This window comes from Vicugna pacos, chromosome 8 (genome assembly GCF_048564905.1).
Source record: "Vicugna pacos chromosome 8, VicPac4, whole genome shotgun sequence".
NCBI lineage: Eukaryota > Metazoa > Chordata > Mammalia > Artiodactyla > Camelidae > Vicugna > Vicugna pacos.
In genome coordinates, this window is record NC_132994.1 from 49,290,099 (window position 1) to 49,308,976 (window position 18,878).

General features: G+C 40.3%; 1 long non-coding RNA gene across 2 annotated transcripts; it reads right to left on the bottom strand.

Moving 5' to 3' along the window:
* Positions 1-3,136: 3,136 nt before the first annotated feature.
* LOC116281500 (uncharacterized) lies at positions 3,137-16,960 on the bottom strand. Of its 2 annotated transcripts, none has more exons than XR_012074992.1 (3): positions 14,206-16,960; positions 3,584-12,395; positions 3,137-3,324 (listed from the first exon to the last, which is right to left on the bottom strand). It is a non-coding gene; the product is annotated as an uncharacterized lncRNA (long non-coding RNA). The 2 variants fall into 2 exon arrangements; XR_012074993.1 differs by having other exon boundaries at positions 3,137-12,395; positions 14,206-14,411; positions 14,765-16,956.
* Positions 16,961-18,878: the final 1,918 nt, after the last annotated feature.

Consider the following 18,878-nt stretch of genomic DNA (forward strand, 5'->3'; position numbering starts at 1 on the left):
GAATTGCATTGGACAATATCACAACCACAGTGGCCTGATTTTGACACTGTAATCCATCTCCACCATGGCACAAAGAAAATCAGTGTTCATTATACAGTTTTCCAGTGCATGACCAGAGTAGCGACAAATTGACTTCCCATGATGACTATAAATAAAGGAAATGCACTTTAAGACTCTCGTCTAGTGTAGTAGCCTGTAGATAAGTTAGACATTAAAGTTAGAGGATTTGAAATGAGCACTACAGTTATTTCTTTGATCTGATTTTTCTACTGGCCTTTAACGTCTTGGCCCCAGTAGATACAGGCTCCAATTATTCCTCTAATGGGTAACTTTAATCTCAGTGAAAAAAAAAAAGAGTGATTCATCTGAAAAATTAAAATCTGAGCATGAAATACAAAATAAATAATGGATTCTTTTCTAATAGCAGAAATGCCTGGCTAGATTCTGTTCCACAAGTATGCTGCAAAGGTGCAGAGCTGCGGTTTTAAATTTGAAATGCATTCATCTCATAAGAGTATGACATAAAATTCAGTTCCTGGAGTCTGGGCAGATACTGTACTGAGGCTCAGCCTTGGCAGTGCTTGGAAATGCAAGTTTCATCTTTATGTCCGTTGTATTCTTGCCGATCCCCTCTTCCATTTGCCTCGGGCATGTCAGGCTCTGTGTGTGGCCTTGTCTGCCAAAGGACTCAAAGTGCAGTATCCCACCGGACACAATACCAAAATACACCTTTTACATAGGACGCACGGGAGTGCCCCCGGAGTTGCAGAGGGACTGAAATACTCACAGAGGGGACGATGTCAACGGAAGGCAGAAAAAAAGGGACAAGATGGAAATTACTCAGATTTCAGGCAAGGACCTGGGGGGCAGGAGCTGCTACTGCCTGACATGGGGAATCATAAGAGGAGGAAGCAGCTGTTGCTGGGAAAGGTACGGAGTGATGAGGGTCTGCTCTGGGTTCTCATGTACACTCACTTTAAAAAATTCAAACTGGCTAAGTCCAGAATAATCCTGTCTGGACTCAGATTTTCAGTGGACTGGTATAGGTACCTCCTCTTGTTAATCATCCAGTTTCCTGCACCCAAGACTCCATTTGTACAAGACCTTTTGAAAGGGGTTGTTCACCTAGCTAGTCTGATCCTCTCCCTGCTCCAGGCACAGTTATGAGAAGCAGCCACTCTTGTCTGCTCAGTGGGTGACCTTTCTCCCGGCGTGGAGAGCAGGATGCTGTGTGGACAGGGACAGCAGCTCACTGAGGTGGCAGCCTCTGATCAAAGGTATATCTTTTCCTGAGGCTTGATGGTGTCTTCTTCCTGCTTTCTCAGAAATCGCGTCACCCAGATCACAACTTCCCAGTTCTATGGTTTCGCTGACTTAGTGTCTGCGCCCGTTAACTAATAAATCTCTACCCCCGCTTCCCCAGCCCCTGACAACCACCCTTCTCCTTTCTGTCTTTGTGAATTTAGCTATTCCAGGGCTGTTTGACTCTTCTAGATTCCACCTCATGTAAACCATACATTGTTTGTCTTTTGTGATTGGCTTCTTTCACTTAACTCAGTGTCTTCAGGCTCATCCATGTTGTAGCATGTGTCAGAATTTCCTTCCTTTTTAAGGCTGAATGTTATTCCATTGTATGTATATATCACTTTTTATTTATCCATTTATCTGTCCAAGGACACTTGGGCTGCTTCTGCCTTTGTGCTATTGTGAATAATGCCACCTTGAACGTGAGTATATAAACATCTTTTTAAGACTCTGCTTTTGATTCTTTTGGCTATGTATCTAGAAGTACAATTGATGAATCATACTGTTTGATGTATCCTTTGGCAATACTGTAACTGTGATTGAAGTCTCACTTTCTCTCCCTAATTTAACCCTGCACTCATGTAGCTGTTCATGGCTGCAGAAAAGCAAACATCCAACATCAACTTCCCTCAGTTTATGACTAAGATCCAGTGTGACCAACCAGCCTGGTTTGCTCAGGACTATCCCAGTTTTAGCACTGAAAGCAAGGCCCCTGAAAAGCCCTGAGACCAGGTCAAACTAGGACAGTTGGTCATCTTACCAGAAACAGGCTCTTGACAGGACTTTGTATCATACTGTATTTCCCTAGTCCATTCACTCTCCTATTCTCCTGAATGACTTTTTCACACTTGCTCACTTCTAAACTCTGACACATCCCCCCCATATTCATTCTCAGTTGACGACCTTGATCCCTACTTCACTGAGAAGATGGAAGCATTCTGAAAAGAACTTCCTGCATTCCTACCACCACCACCTACGCAGTGGCTAGAGTTTGCACTCACATCCTTTGACGTCCCTCCTACAATCGTCTTTTTCTATTTTTTGGCCATTATCTCCTATAATTTATTCCTTTGCTCATTATATTCCCAGGTACAGAGAAGTAGTTTTTTTTGTTTTGTTTTGTTTTTTGCCAGTCTTCAAAGGCCAAGCTTGTTTCTGCTTTGGGATTTGCTATTCTCTCTGATAGAATATTCTGTTCCCCCCAGGCCCTATCTTTGCATGAATGGTTGTAACCCTACACATTTGGAGGGTAGGGGTTAGGATAGGAAGCAGACAACACTCAATCTAACTCTCCAAGTTTCTAAATGCTCCCCCTCTACCAGACCATTTTGATCAAGTTGTTCTCTTTAATGGTTATTCCCGAGTCACACCATCACCAAACTCTAACATCTCCTGTCTTTCACATGGTAGCATGTAACTAAATATACTCAGATGCTGTCATTTTGGATATATTGTTTCATCTTCACTTACATGTGTACCTGTTGATAACATCATTTCCATGTCTCCACCTCCTTCTGGAGTCATCCTTTGATGCTTTCCACCTATTGGTTTCCCAACTATCAGGACTAGCTTTCTGTGTCCTGTCCCTTTTGCTCCTCAAAGCCTCCCTCCCTTTTTTTTTTTTCCAGTACTCTTAGGTAGTCCCACACTTCTTCCTCATAAAGTCAAACTTCTCATCCATGGCAGCAAATAATCAAGTTGGAAACCCACCCCCATGCCAGCTTATTTTAACAATAGTGGTACCACTCAATTCCAGTAGTAGTCTTGCTCCTTCTCAGCAATACTCAGAAAAATGTATCCAATCAATTTCTTAAGATATTGCTATTTAATTTGTCTTTGGGGAATTCACATGGTATAGACTTTAGAAAACATAAGAGGTAAGAGAGAGAGGAGCTTTTGGACGAAATGGATACTGTTAGCAAGCCCCGTTCTAGTGAGCTGGGCACACAACAACTTGTCTTCATTGGCTTCCTTCTTCCTTCATGATGCTTTCCAACTTCAACCAATCTCAAGGCGGCTCTGGAACAATCAAGGAACAATTATGTCCTATATGTTAGCTAATTTGTGCAAAAGAGAAGCACACAAGAACTAAGAAAGAGTAATTTCTGTAGAATAAATTTATAATAGCATAACTATCTTTAGTTCATTTTATAGGATCGTATATAGCTTTTTAATGGCTAGTAGAATCCATTTCTAACAAGCCTAGAAAATGTGCTTTGCCTTTTCTTACCTTGAATTGACATTTTTTTAATGAATAAATTTAAAGATTCTCATGTACCTTAATGAAGTAGGGAAAAAACTGGTGGTTCTAAGTTTGAGTCCAGTCCAATGATCTTGAGTAAACTGCTTTGCCTCTTTGAGCCTAAGTTTTCTCATCTATAAATGAGAATAATATTATCTTCTTCCTAAGGCTGATATGAGGAATAAATGAGAATATATATGAAAATTTTCATAAAGTGTCAAACAGTAAGTGCTTATCATCCAGTTCCAGCAAAAGAGCAGAGTTAGAACAACCTGTCAGATGAGGAGAGACTACAATATATGCACTTAGGAATTCCATTCCCCAAACCACAAAATTACCCGTGTTTCAAGTCACCATACGGATTTTTCACTTCTTAAGAAATAGGTATGTTCAATTACAATGTGTGGAGATTTATGGGGCTCTGGAAAATGGTATTCCTGCTGTAAGCATAAGAAAAGAAATGCAAATACTGATACTTAAGTGGACTCATTATATTGCATTTTGTTAGAGTTAACTAGAAAAAACCCAAAAGATTTGATGTAAAAATGTTTTTTTTTCTTGTAGAGAATTAATAGCCCCCTCTATGTAAAAAACAACAACTAGAAAACATTTTCTAAGGTTATATATACATATTTTTTTTCCTACACATGTTGCAATCATTTCTAATTCACAGCTCTCAATCACCCCTCATTTCTCGTCCTCTAATCCCCATGGGGAAGTCTCTGCATATCCCTCATCCAACCTCCATCTCCTATGCTTCTTTTGTTTCATCATTTAAAATGTCAGCTCCTAAACAAGTATCTCTAGCCCAGACCTCTGGATGGACAGATTTTAATATCCAACTGCCACTCATCTCCTCTACTTAGATGTCTAACAGGACTCAAAATTACCATGTCCCAAACTGAATTCCCGATCTTTGTCTTCAGTGTTGCTGTACACCTAGTTTCAGTTTGTTAGTGACTATTCCACTCTCCCTTCGATTAGGCCAAAAATTTCGTAGTTGCATTTCCACATCCATTCTGTCAGGAAGTCTCACTGGCCCTACCTTTCAGCAATGTCTAGAATCTGACTACTTCTTACCAATCCCACAGCTACCCTTTTGGTCTGAGCCAAAAATATCTCTTGTCTGGGTTTTGCCAACACCCTTCTCACAGGGCTCTCTGTTTTCATTCTTGTTATCCCCAACTCTGGATTTATTTTCAAAAGTAGCAACAAGAGTGATTCTTTTAAAACCTACATCAGTGCGTTTTACTGCTCTGTTCAAAACCCATAGTATTCAAAGATGGTGACCTCCTCTTCCTCCTCCACTCTGGCTCACCCTGCCTCAGCCACACTGGCCTTTTTACTTGTCAGTGAACACGCTAGGCGCATTCCCTTCGCTCTCCTTCACGTTACTTATTTTCTCAGTGAGAACCTCACTGACCATCTTATTTAACTCTCCTCCTGTTTTTTTTTTCCCCTCTAAATACATACTATTTATCACTTCTACATAATATTTATTGTTTATTGTTTATTTTCTGACTTTCATTAGAATATAAAGACCACGAGGGCCCTAACCTAGGCAGAGTGCCTGGCACTGAGTAGATGTTTCTTGAGTGAATAATTTCAGCCTCTCAGTTATGCAGAATCTTGAAAGTTGAGGTGTGTGGCGTATTTGTTTTCTATTGCTGCTTTAACAAATTACCACAGACTTAGTGGCACAAGACAACACAACTTTATTGTCTATAGTTCTTTTTTTTAATACTTTTTGTTGATTTATAATCATTTTACAATGTTGTGTCAAATTCCAGTGTTCAACACAATTTTTCAGTCATTCATGGACATATACACACTCATTGTCACATTTTTTTCTCTGTGAGTTATCATAACATTTTGTGTATATTTCCCTGTGCTATACAGTGTAATCTTGTTTATCTATTCTACAATTTTGAAATCCCAGTCTATCCCTTCCCACCCTCCACCCCCCTGGTAACCACAAGTCTGTATTCTCTATCTGTGAGTCTATTTCTGTCCTGTATTTATGCTTTGTGTTTGTTTGTTTGTTTGTTTTTGTTTTTGTTTTTTAGATTCCACATATGAGTGATCTCATATGGTATTTTTCTTTCTCTTTCTGGCTTACTTCACTTAGAATGACATTATCCAGGAGCATCCATGTTGCTGCAAATGGCATTATGTTGTCGGTTTTTATGGCTGAGTAGTATTCCATTGTATAAATATACCACCTCTTCTTTATCCAGTCACCTGTTGATGGACATTTAGGCTGTTTCCATGTCTTGGAAATACTGTAAATAGTGTTGCTATGAACACTGGGGTGCAGGTGTCATCCTGAAGTAGATTTCCTTCTGCATACAAGCCCAGGAGTGGGATTCCTGGGTCATATGGTAAGTCTATTCCTAGTCTTTTGAGGAATCTCACTGTTTTCCATAGTGGCTGCACCAAACTGCATTCCCACCAGCAGTGTAGGAGGGTTCCCCTTTCTCCACAGCCTCTCCAGCATTTGTCATTTGTGGATTTTTGAATGACGGCCATTCTGACTGGTGTGAGGTGATACCTCATTGTAGTTTTGATTTGCATTTCTCTGATAATTAGTGATCCTGAGCATTTTTTCATGTGCTTTTTGATCATTTGTATGTCTTTCTTGAAGAATTGCTTGTTTAGGTCTTCTGCCCATTTTTGGATTGGGTTGTTTATTTTTTTCTTATTGAGTCGTATGAGCTGCTTATATATTCTGGAGATCAAGCCTTTGTCGGTTTCACTTGCAAAAATTTTCTCCCATTCCGTAGGTTTTCTTCTTGTTTTATTTCTGGTTTCCTTTGCTCTGCAGAAGCTTGTAAGTTTTATTAGGTCCCATTTGTTTATTCTTGCTTTTATTTCTTCTAGGAGAAAATTTTTGAAATGTATGTCAGATAATGTTTTGCCTATGTTTTCCTCTAGGAGGTTTATTGTATCTTGTCTTATGTTTAAGTCTTTAATCCATTTTGAGTTGATTTTTGTATATGGTGTAAGGGAGTGTTCTAGCTTCACTGTTTCACATGCTGCTGTCCAGTTTTCCCAACACCATTTGCTGAAGAGACTGTCTTTATTCCATTGTATATTCTTGCCTCCTTTGTCGAAGATTAGTTGACCAAAAGTGTGTGGGTTCATTTCTGGGCTCTCTATTCTGTTCCATTGTTCTATATGTCTGTTTTGGTACCAATACCATGCTGTCTTGATGACTGTAGCTCTATAGTATTGTCTGAAGTCTGGGAGAGTTATTCCTCCAGCCTCTTTCTTTCTCTTCAGTAATGGTTTGGCAATTCTAGGTCTTTGATGGTTCCATATAAATTTTATTATGATTTGTTCTAGTTCTGTGAAATATGTCCTGGGTAATTGGATAGGGGTTGCATTAAATCTGTAGATTGCCTTGGTCAGTGTGACCATTTTAACAATATTGATTCTTCCAATCCAAGAGCATGGAATATCTTTCCATTTTTTAAAGTCTTCTTTAATTTCCTTCATCAATGGTTTATAGTTTTCTGTGTATAATTCTTTCACCTCCTTGGTTAGATTTATTCCCAGATATTTTATTACTTTGGGTGCTATTTTAAAGGGGATTGTTTCTTTACTTTCTTTTTCTGTTGATTTATCATTAGTGTAAAGAAATGTAACTGATTTTTGAACATTAATTTTATAACCTGCTACCTTGCTGAATTCTTCAATCAGCTCTAGTAGCTTTTGTGTGGACCTTTTAGGGTTTTCTATATATAGTAACATGTCATCAGCATATAATGGCACTTTTACCTCTTCTTTTCCAATTTGGATCCCTTTTATTTCTTTCTCTTGCCTGATTGCTGTGGCTAGGACTTCCAGGACTATGTTGAATAGGAGTGGTGATAGTGGGCATCCTTGTCTTGTCCCAGATTTTAGTGGGAAGCTTTTGAGTTTTTCACCGTTGAGAACTATGCTGGCTGTAGGTTTGTCATATATAGCTTTTATTATGTTGAGATAAGTTCCCTCTATACCCACTTTGGTGAGAGTTTTTATCATAAATCGGTGTTGAATTTTATCAAATGCTTTTTCTGCATCGATTGAGATGATCATGTGGTTTTTGTCCTTTCTCTTGTTGATGTGATGTATTACATTGATTGATTTGCGTATGTTGAACCAGCCTTGTGTCCTGGGATGAACCCCACTTGGTCATGATGTATAATCTTTTTTATGTGTTGTTGGATTCTATTTGCTAAAGTTTTGGTGAGGATTTTGGCGTCTATGTTCATCAGTGATATTGGCCTATAATTCTCTTTTTTTGTAGTGTCTTTGCCTGGTTTTGGTATCAGGTGATGGTGGCTTCATAGAATGAGTTTGGGAGTATTCCCTCCTTTTCAATCATCTGGAAGAGTTTGAGAAGGACTGGTATGAGTTCTTCTTTGTATGTTTGGTAGAATTCCCCGGTGAAGCCATCCGGTCCTGGACTTTTATTTGTAGGGAGGTTTTTAATTGCTATTTCTATTTCCTTTCTAGTGATCGGATTGTTCAAGTGTTCAGTTTCTTCTTGATTCAGTTTTGGTGGACAGTATGTTTCCAGAAACTTGTCCATCTCCTCTAGGTTATCCAGTTTGGTTCCATATAGTTTTTCATAATATTCTCGTATGATATTCTGTATTTCTATTTTGTTTGTTGTAATTTCTCCATTTTCCTTTCTTATTTTGCTAATTTGTGCTCTCTCTTTTTTCTTCTTTGTGAGTTTGGCCAGAGGTTTGTCGATTTTATTTACTTTTTCAAAGAACCAGCTTTTGGTTTGGTTGATTTTTTCTATGGTCTTGTTAATCTCTATTGTATTTAATTCCTCTCTGATCTTTATTATTTCCTTCCTTCTGCTGCTTTTTGGGGCTTTTTGTTCTTCTTTTTCTAATTCATTCAGGTGGTGGGTTAACTTGTTTGAGATTGTTCTTCTTTTTTGAGGAAGGCCTGTATCGCTATCAACTTCCCTCTTAGCACTGCCTTTGCTGTGTCCCATAGGTTTTGAGTGGTTGTGCTTTCATTATCATTTGTCTCAAGGTATTTTTTAATTTCAGCTTTGATTTCCTCATTGATCCATTGTTTTTTCAATAACATATTGTTTAATCTCCATGCTTTTCTTTTTTTCTCCTTTGTTTCTCTGTTGTTGATTTCCAGTTTCATGGCATTGTGGTCAGTAAAGATGCTTGAGATAATTTCTATCTTCTTAAAATTGTTGAGGTTTCTTTTGTGCCCAAGTACATGATCCATCCTGGAAAATGTTCCATGTGCACTTGAAAAGAATGTATATCCTATTTTTGGGGGGTGTAATGCTCTGAAAATATCCACCAAATCTAGTTTTTCTATTGTAGTATTTAATTTCTCTGTTGCCTTGTTTATTTTCTGTCTGGAAGATCTGTCTAGTGATGTTAATGCAGTGTTAAAATCTCCAACTATGATTGTATTCCCATCAATATCCCCCTTTATCTCTGTTAGTAATTCTTGTATGTACTTAGGTGCTCCTATATTGGGTGCATATATATTAACGAGTGTAATATCCTCATTTTGTATCACTCCTTTAATCATTATAAAATGTCCTTCTTCATCTTTCTTTATGGCCTTTGTTTTAAAGTCTATTTTGTCTGAAACCAGTATTGCAACACCTGCTTTTTTGGCTTTTCCATTTGCATGGAATATCCTTTTCCATCCTTTGACTCAATCTATATGTGTCCTTCTCCCTAAAGTGGGTCTCTTGTATGCAGCATATTGAAGGTTCTTGCTTTATTATCCAGTCTGCCACTCTATGTCTTTTGACTGGAGCATTTAGTCCATTAACATTTACAGTAATTAATGATAGATGTGTGTTTATTGCCATTTTGAACTTATCTTTGCAGTTGAATTGGTATATCCTCTTTGTTCCTTTCTTCTTCCTTTTGTGGTTTGGTAATTTTCCTTTGTATTATCATGGATTTTATTTAATTTTTGTGACTCCCTTGTAAATTTTTGACTTGTGGTTACCCTTTTTTGTAAATCTATTAGCCCATTACTATAACTGTTTTTATTAAACTGATAGTAACATGATCTCAAACCCATCCTACTGTTAAAAAAATTTTAAAAAAGAAAGAAAAAAATATATTCTATATTTCCCAGCCTCCCTCTCCCACTCTCAGTGATTTGTATGTCTTCTTTTATAATTTCGTGTTTACTTTATATGTAATTCATGAGTTATCACCTTTCCAGTTGTGAGTTTCTCATTCCTGTAGCATCCTGCTGCTTTTCTATTTAGAATAGCCCTTTCAATATTTCTTTTAGCATGGGTTTAGTGTTGCTAAACTCCTGCAGCTTTTTTTTGTCTGTGAAACTCTTTATTTCTCCTTCTATCCTAAAGGATAGCCTTGCTGGATAAAGTATCCTAGACTGCATCTTTTTTTCATTCAGGGCTTTGAATATATCTTGCCACTCCCTTCTGGCCTGTAGTGTTTGTGTAGAGAAATCAGCTGAGAGCCTTATGGGGGTTCCCTTGTAACTTACTCTTTGCTTTTCTCTTGCTGCCTTTAGAATCATTTCTTTATCCTTGACTCTGGCCATGATTGATTATGATATGTCTTGGTGTGGGTCTATTTGGATTCTTCCTGTTTGAGACCCTCTGAGCTTCCTGTACTTGGATATCTGATTCCTTCTTTAAGTTTGGGAAGTTTTCAGTCATGATTTCTTCAAAAACCTTTTCAATCCCCTTTGATCTTTCTTCCCCTTCTGGGACCCCTATTATGCGAAGATTGGGACGCTTTATATTGTCCCATAGGTCCCTTATGCTATTTTCATTATTTTTTATTTGCTTATCTTGTAGTTCTTCTGAATGGGTGCTTTCTATTGTCCTGTCTTCTAGATCACTAATTCGTTCCTCTGCATTATCTAGTCGGCTTTGCACAGCTATTAGATCATTCCTCATCTCTTGTCAATGAGTTTACCCATTCTACTTGGCTCTTCTTTATAGCTTCAATTTCATTTTTGACATATTTTATATCTCTAAACACTATCTCTTTTAATTCCTTCAGCAATTTGATCACTCCTTTTTTGAAATCTTGATCTAGTAGGCTATTGATGTCTATTTCATTGATCTTTCTTTCAGGGGATTTCTCTTGTTCTTTTAATTGGGAAAGGTTTCTCTGCTTCTTCATCTTGCTCATACCTCTCTGGCACTGTGGTTTATGGAGTATCAGTTATCTGTTTGGTCATTAAGGAGTTTATCTACCTAATGCCTATTTAGGAATAGAACTTAGGAAAAAAAATAAGAGAGAGAGAAAGAATTTTAAAAGAAGGGAGAAAGAGGGTTTGAAAACAGTGTATAATGAATAATAGAAGAGTGAGTTGAAGCAGAGTATCAATCGGGTTGAGACGTCCTTTTAAAACCTTTTAAAAAAGAGGGGGAGAGATGAATAGATGTATTTGAAACCTGTGTCTAATCAATAACAGGACATCAAAACCCAAGAGAAATAGAAATGAATTAAGAAGTAAAAATTAAGAGAGTAATAGAAAATAGAACAGGTAAAAACAGATTTAAAAAAAGGGGGGGGGTGTCGGTGTTCTCCTGGAGTCTGTGTGCTTTTAATGTGAAGTCTTTCTGTCTTAGTCCTGTTTTGGAAGCTCAGCTTGCTGTTTTCAGAGGCCCTCCGTTGGCGCCCTCTTCTGTGCTGCTCCCAGCACCTGTCGGCAAGCAGATCTCGCCTCCTCCTAACACGGGGTCAGATGCAGCTCTCCTCTGCTGCGTGCGGACGGGTCACTGCCCCTCCGGGTGCCGCAGTCAGATGTTGCAGACTGGCCAGGCAGGAGGGCGGATCGTGCCCCCTCCCAGCACCTCCGTTAGGGGCTGTGTTCCCGCCCGACAGGCGGGGGGCCGCTCTCCCTCTGCCTGCGCCGCCGGTAGCTCCGCTGCTCTGTGCGGCTGCGAGCTCCGCCCTGGTCGCGCTCCGCCCTGGTCGGCGCTCCGCAGGCGGGCTCAGGGAAGACCGCGGGACAGCCTCGTCCCTGCTCCGGGCCAAAGCTCAGCTCCTTGTTTGTCTTTGTGGAGCAAGTTCTCTGAGGGACCAGGGTGGGAGGATCCTATCTGCCCCAGGCTGTAGGCCCTTCTGAGTCTGGCCCTTTAGGCTGCTAAGCTCTTCGGTGCGGATGCAGGTCCTGCCCCGCCCCCGCCCGGGTGCTCAGCGCCGGAGAATATGGCGGCTGTGCCTGGGCCCCGCCTCTTTCCCCGAAAAGTTTCCGTGGGTTTTCAGAGATGGGGGTATGCACCCCTCCCCCGAGAGCACATCAACCTTGCTGTTTTATGGAGGGCCCAGGTTGTTCTGCCCTGTGCACCCACAGCCCCAGCGCACAGCCCCTTGCGTTCCCTCGGGGCTGCCTCTGTGCAGCCACCCCTGCCCTCTGCCCGGCTTGTGCAGCCTGGCCCTGCCCGCCGCTGCCTGCCCGCATCTCAGGCTGGGTGTCGGGGGGACCCCCTGTGCCCGTTTCACTTAGTTCTGTCAGTCAAGGGCTGCTCTGTACAGATCCGAGCCTCGGAGGCTCCCCCTCCGTCCCGCTGGCCTCTCAGTTGGAGAGGGGAGACCCAGCGAGCGAGCGCCAGTCCTCCTTTGCCGCTCCCTCCCCGCGGGACCCGTCCCGCGCTGCTTTGCCTTTTGTTCTTTCTTTTTTCCTTTTCTCCTACCAGATTTTTGGCGTCTTTATCTTTTGAAGAGGGCCATGTTCTGTCAGAGTTCCGCAGGTGCTCTGGTTGGCTGAGTGGGTCTGTGGATGTGGGTCTTGGTGTATTTGTGGGAGAGGGTGAGCTGCGAACGCCCTTCTACTCCGCCATCTTCTCGAGGTCCTATTGTCTATAGTTCTGGAGGTCAGAAGCCAAAATTCAAGGTGTCAGCAGGGGTGTGTTCTTTCTGAAGGCTGCAGGGAGAATCTGTTCTCTTCCCTTAATTTTTTAGCTTTCAGAAGTTGCCTGCTTTTCTAGGCTCACAACCCCTTGCTCTCATTACCCCACCTCTTGCTTCTGTAGTCACATCTTCTACTGCTTGCTTCCATCTCCTGCCTCCTCCTATAAAGGCCCTTGTGATTATATCAGGCCAACCTAGATAAACCAGGATAATCTTCCCCTCTCAAGATCTTTAACTTAACCACATCTGCAAAGTCCCTTTTGCTATATAAACTCACATTCATAGGTCCTGGGGATTAGGACGTGGACAGTTTTGGGGGTTGAATATATGAGCATCACATAACTAGGCAACAGCTGAAGGGATGTGACTGAGTCTATGATATCTGCCCGTGTGCCAGGCACAATAAAGCAGAGACAACAGGAGATGATGCTTTATTCAGATAGCTTGGGAGACAGGCATATGACTTCTATTTAAATAGGCACATACTGGAGATGGAATAAAAACCAGTAGAATTGGGTCAGAGAAGTTTTGAGCATAGAGGTAAGGTACGAGGCTGCAGGGGGAGGGTACAGTTTAGTGGTAGAGTGTGTACTTAGCGTGCATGAGGTCCTAGTTTCAATCCCCAGGGCCTCCATTAAAAAAAAAAAAGGTATGAGGCTGAGAACCTGTTCAGGGGTGAGACATGGAAATTCTCCTAAGCCACATTAAGGATTTTGGACTTGGTTCTAAGAGAAATTGGAAACCACTGAGAAGATTTACATATGGAAGTGGCCTGATCAGATTTACAATTTTAAAACATCACTCTTGCAATGTGGGGGGGAAAATGGGAGAGCAGGAGGAAGGATGAAAGACGAGCTGGGAAAATGATGCAGTCATCTAGGTGACAGCGGCTTGCTGCTATATTGAGTCTTGGTTTCTTCTCTGTAAAATGAAGATCGTGTTGTTACCACCTTCACCTGACTATTACGATGATGCAGTGGGAACACACACACACACAATGGTGTTGCGCACATCAACTGTGCTGGCTACTGGTAGTGTAACTGAATCAGATCTTAGCTACCCAGTCCTAACATAAAATTACAGGGAAGCTGCTTAAAAGGAAATAAGGTTTCAATTGCATCTAGCATACGGTATTTAAAAGCTAATCAAACACTGACATAATCACAGCAGGATAAGAAGCTGGCCTCTGCACCATCTGATTAGGTCAAGAAATACGTCCTGGTAAAGGAGGTGAGAGATGAGCATGAGCTCAGAGAGAACGTGGATCCCAGATTTCAGTAACAGTGAAACAAGGAGAAACAAAATCACTGCTGGGAATTTGGGCTGCCAGAGGCTAAATATTATGAAAATGAACAACGTTGAGGGTTTTCAGAAGCGCGTTTCTTCATGTCATTAAGCAGTGAGTTACAACAGTATTGTGTACAGAAGCACAGACCTGGACGTGACAAGGGGGTTCAAGTCCTGGGCCTGTCACTAGGTTTACCACTGGGAAAGCCCTGTAAACTCAGCTTATGGAGAATGTACTGAGAAAACATTCACAAAGTGCTAACACAGTGCACGGCCCAGATTAAGTGCCCAAATGGTGGCTATTGTTGGTATTAATGTTATTAACTGTTGTAGGCTTTTTTCTTATATGTCAGGCTGATACCTTTCAAGGAATTGCAAATAGCATCCCAAAAGGTGAGGGAAGCAGGAAAGAGGCCAGCAAGGAAACAGCACAGTGAGTGTTAGGGTCAATGCCAAGTCGTCTTTCTCAGACATACTCACATGTGACTCAAGCAAGGGTTGAAGAGTATGAGCAACGAGCAGGCTACAAGCAGGCGAGGGAAGACGCAGGCAGGAGCCAGGGGGAGAGAACGACAGCATCCAAGCGCCAGAAGCAGCTCATCTCTGGAGTGCCAGGCTCTCTCCGCTCAGGACTCGCATAGCACACAAGAACGCTGGCCGTGCTCTCGGGGCTGCAGCTGCTCTCTCTGCGGAAACACAGGCACGTTAACCCTCCTTTCATGAAACTGTTTGCAGCCTTCTCCAGAGGGCACTGTCAGGTTATGAAAGAGAACCACTTAAAAGTAACAAGACGGCTGTTGTCAACAAATAAACCTCTGAAGACAATCTCAGATATTATCAAGACTAAGAGAGTCCAGTTGCTGGGTTTTCCAGTGGATTCAGACTGCCAGAGTTTATAAGCTGCATATGGTCAGGGAAAAAAATAAAGAGATAATGTAATTTTCTAAAAGCCAAGGGGTAAATCTAAGTCAGGATAAGAAAATGAAGAGGTGTCTAAATGACTGAGCCTATTCAGAAGGGAGGGACATAGGAGAGTTACCTGGCTGTCATTCTTCCCTTTGGATGCCCCAAGAACTCAGGCTGAGTTCCTATGGAAGAGAAGCACTTTAGTTTCAGCTCAGCAAAGTGTATTAGAGCAGGCCCTTGGAATGGCTTTCAGACAGTGAATGTAGCAATTTTCAGAACTAAGAATTATTAGATGTCTTTGGAAGACTGGATGATTGATTACGTTTCACTCTCAAATCAAAAAGATTTCAGTGGCTCCCCATTGCCTACCAATTACATATTCCTCACCCTGATTTTGGAAAACCATCCTTTTCTCTGCTCAGTCCGCATGATGGGATAAGGAAACTCTGAGGGTCCCAAGTACAATCGCAACTGGGTGTGGAGAGCAGTAAGAGGACGCTCATCTAAATACTAAATTCTCAGGAAAACTGACTTCCCATCTCAAGTGTTCACCCTTGGTCCAGTTAGACGTGGCAGACACCACAAACTAGCCTGAAGTGTGTCCAGCCTGCCTTTCCCCGTCTCTTTATCTTCTATTCCCTAGACTCAGCCACGTTAGACAGTTTGCCATTTCCTCCACATCCTTCCTCTGGGTTTTCTTATGATTTTCCTCAGGGTAGAATGCCTGTTGGAAAAAGAAATTAGACACAGCCTTCAAGGACTAGGCTCAGGAACTTTTCAGAATTACACTCAGACTCATAAATGTTAAACAAATTAAGGAGGCCGAAAGGAGCCCCTCACACCCTAGGGCAATAGTAGAGCCCAAAAGGAAGAAGACAGACTTCCCCTTCTTGCTGGCAAGAGCTTAGTCAACAAGAAACTGCCACAGCTCAGCCAATGGAGAGCCGCTCTCAGTTCCTCCAATGGACTCTAGCCCTCCCAGCTTCCTTTCCTCCTCTTAAAGAGTTCGCCTCTCCACTTTCACTGGGGACCTGCACATGGCTCACCAGGCTTGCAAACTCTGAATTGCAATTCTTTGTAGACCCAAAATAAACCCGTTTTTGCTGGAGAAATAACTGGCAGTCTATCGGTTTTAGATCAACGATCATAAACATTCACCAGGCACCTACCATGGGCGAATTACTAAACACTGGAGATACTAGATGAGAAAAGGTTTCTGTTCCCAATGTGCAGGAAATCTCTTCCTGGGGCAGTATCTACTTTGACACTTTGGTGCTCACATAATGCTCACAAATTCACAATTTATACAACTTTTTGACTTAAATGATTTCACCTCTCAGCCCCGACACTCAAATTGGAGAATCATAATCTTCTCCAATGGACAGCATCCCACAGGCCATCACCGTGCATCTACTCTGGACTTGCTCTTTTTCCAGTAAAACAGCATCATCACCACTGCCATCATCATAGCTAATATTCACAAAATGATGGCTACACTTTAAAGAGTGTGTTCATATAACTTGTCTTGTTTATGTATCCAGACTTCTCATCTGGGTTAATTTACCAAAGCTCCATGAGGGTGGAGTCTCTGTTTTCTAGTACATCTCTTGATAAACCCAGAGGCTCAGTATGCTTTTTGGTCACAACAGGTCACCGGGTCTTTGACTTCACAGAACAACTTTCATAGTGTCCACCAAGCTTCTACTATAGGTTCAGACCTAAAGTGATGCATTTTAGTAATACATGTTATGTTTTAAATTTGACCTGAATGTTTCTCCCAAATCCATGGCTTTGTAGTACTCAACATCCTTAAAGGTCACCTGCTACCTCTGCACCTTTTCAGAGATTTGCAAGTTTTTCTTACCATCTGAGGTCAGATGGCAAAAGAGCCTTCTAGGTTGTCTTGGGACAGAAAGGTTTTTTTGTTTCTTGGTTTTTTTTTTTTACTACTAATCTTTATGCACTGACCATATATCTCTGGAATCTTGGTCATTGCATTTCTCTACCTAGGTAAGTTAATTTTTCTTATTCTTCGTTATTGTCTTCATATATAGTTCCCTAGCCAAATGACTGACAGTTCCATAAAAATTGTACTTACATACATTTTGGTGTCAAACTTTGAGAAACCACTTTTACATCTCAAATACATATACAAGTTTACCTCTACCCACATGCCTCTTTACCCTCACTTTAACAACATATGCAACAAGAGCTTTAAACATCCTTATACTCTGAGTCAGTAATAATTTTTTGGCTACTTCTCAGCAATTGACCAAATGAATTACCATGGCAGCAGGGTAACAAATCCATAGGTAAGTCAGATTATTTCAAATTCTTTGTTTTCAATAAATATATAGAGAGACCTATTAGCTGGTAGATCATTACAAATAATTTTGATGATAAATTGCTATGATTTTTGGCATGCAATAAATTTTTAAAGGAGTTAAAAACCTATCACTGCTATAACTTAATTTTTTAAAATTCTAACTTACATTTATATGTAAACTAGTTTCTCAGTGCATAGATATATTTGAAAAATATATTGCTAAATTTATTAGGAATAAGTAAAATCTATTCATTAATAATTGAGAAAAAACAAAGTCCTATTCTCATGAAGAACCCAATTTTCAATAAAGTTTTATATTTATTAACTATCAAAATTTGTGGTATGTCTTTGTTGTTTGATCAACTAGAAATTCAGTATATACACTTATTTTGTCACAGAGAAATGTAATTCATCTGTACCACTGAATACGTTATTCTAGGATAAATTTCTAAGGAGAAAGTACAATGGAAATAGAAGTTCAAAGAAAAATAGAACAATTAAAAATTTCTTACTATTAATATAGAGCTTTCATGCATTTTTTTTTAAACAACAGGTAACAGGGCATCAAGTCCCTATGGTATTAAAATTCCACTGTAAACATTTTAAAGTATTAGAATGTCCTTTGCAATTATTTAAACTTACGATGAGAAGTTGGGATTTCAGTTTTAAAATATGCAAGGTGATACACAGTCTATGAAAATTAATTTTAGAGGGTATGTGAATGAGAAAAATTTGGAAGAAAGGAATTATAGAGCACTTCAATGCATGCTGTTTACCTCTCAATAATTAGGATTTGGAAACAAAGCTTATAATACTTGTCCTAAATTTTGTTTTACTTAACATCAGATCTTACAGATTATCTAATACATACTCCTCATGTTTTGCTGTATAGATTGTAGTTGGCAGAGCAATGACTCTCACACGTGGCAGTGCAGAAAGGCAGTGAGACAGACCGGCATCTCCCAACCAAGGGTATTTCTGACAGAGCTGCTAACCTGGAACAAGGTTTAATGTACCAGAGTTATAGCCCATTTAACACCAGCATCCAACAGGCTTACTTTAACATCATTTGATTTTAAACTTGGGAAAGTCTTAAATTTAACAATCATCAAAATTAAAATCAGTGATCCTGCTTAAGGACTGGTAAAAATACTTGGGGGTATTTTTCACCTTTAGCACCATTTTCTTCAAAACTTATTCAATTATTTAGAGTAATATTTTACATAACACGGGCCAAGATGCTCTTGAATTAACGAAGCATAGAAATATAGGTAATATCAGATATTAGAAAATTCTATGTGAAAACTATTTGACGAACAAGTTTCCCCTCTGCAAAAAATAAAAGACAAAAAAAGAAAACTGATAAAATGGCTTCCTTTTGCCCCTTTCCCCAACAATCTCAACTAAATTCACAGCTTCCAAGTCCTATTTACATCTTGGCCAAACGGCAAGAGGCTTCTGTCCCCATCACTTCAAAACCACCTGCTTTCTAGGTCAGCCTCAAACTTGTAAACTTTAGCCCCAATATTGTCTCTCCTCAATCTTTGTCTAGTTTCTAACTCAATCTTCTTCTGATTTCCATCTCTCAATTATTTAATATAGTTAACCATTTCCTTCTTGCAAAACTAGTTGTCTTCCCTGAAGTCAATGATTTTCCTCTTCTGACTCTACTACTATGGTTTGAACTGCTCCTTCCACAGCATCGCTTCCTTTATGATCTCTTAAGTGGAGGGAGCTAGACCCCAAAGTTGTCCTTAGCCCTTTCTTGTCCCTGCAGCCTCAGAAGACCATCATTTTAAATTATCACCGTGATGCACACATTTTTCTGAATACACACCTTTTAAAGACGTCTTGCCTAAGAGATGTCTCATTTCCAGCTGTTCAGGCTCTTCACACGCCTCAACACATCCTCATTTTCTCT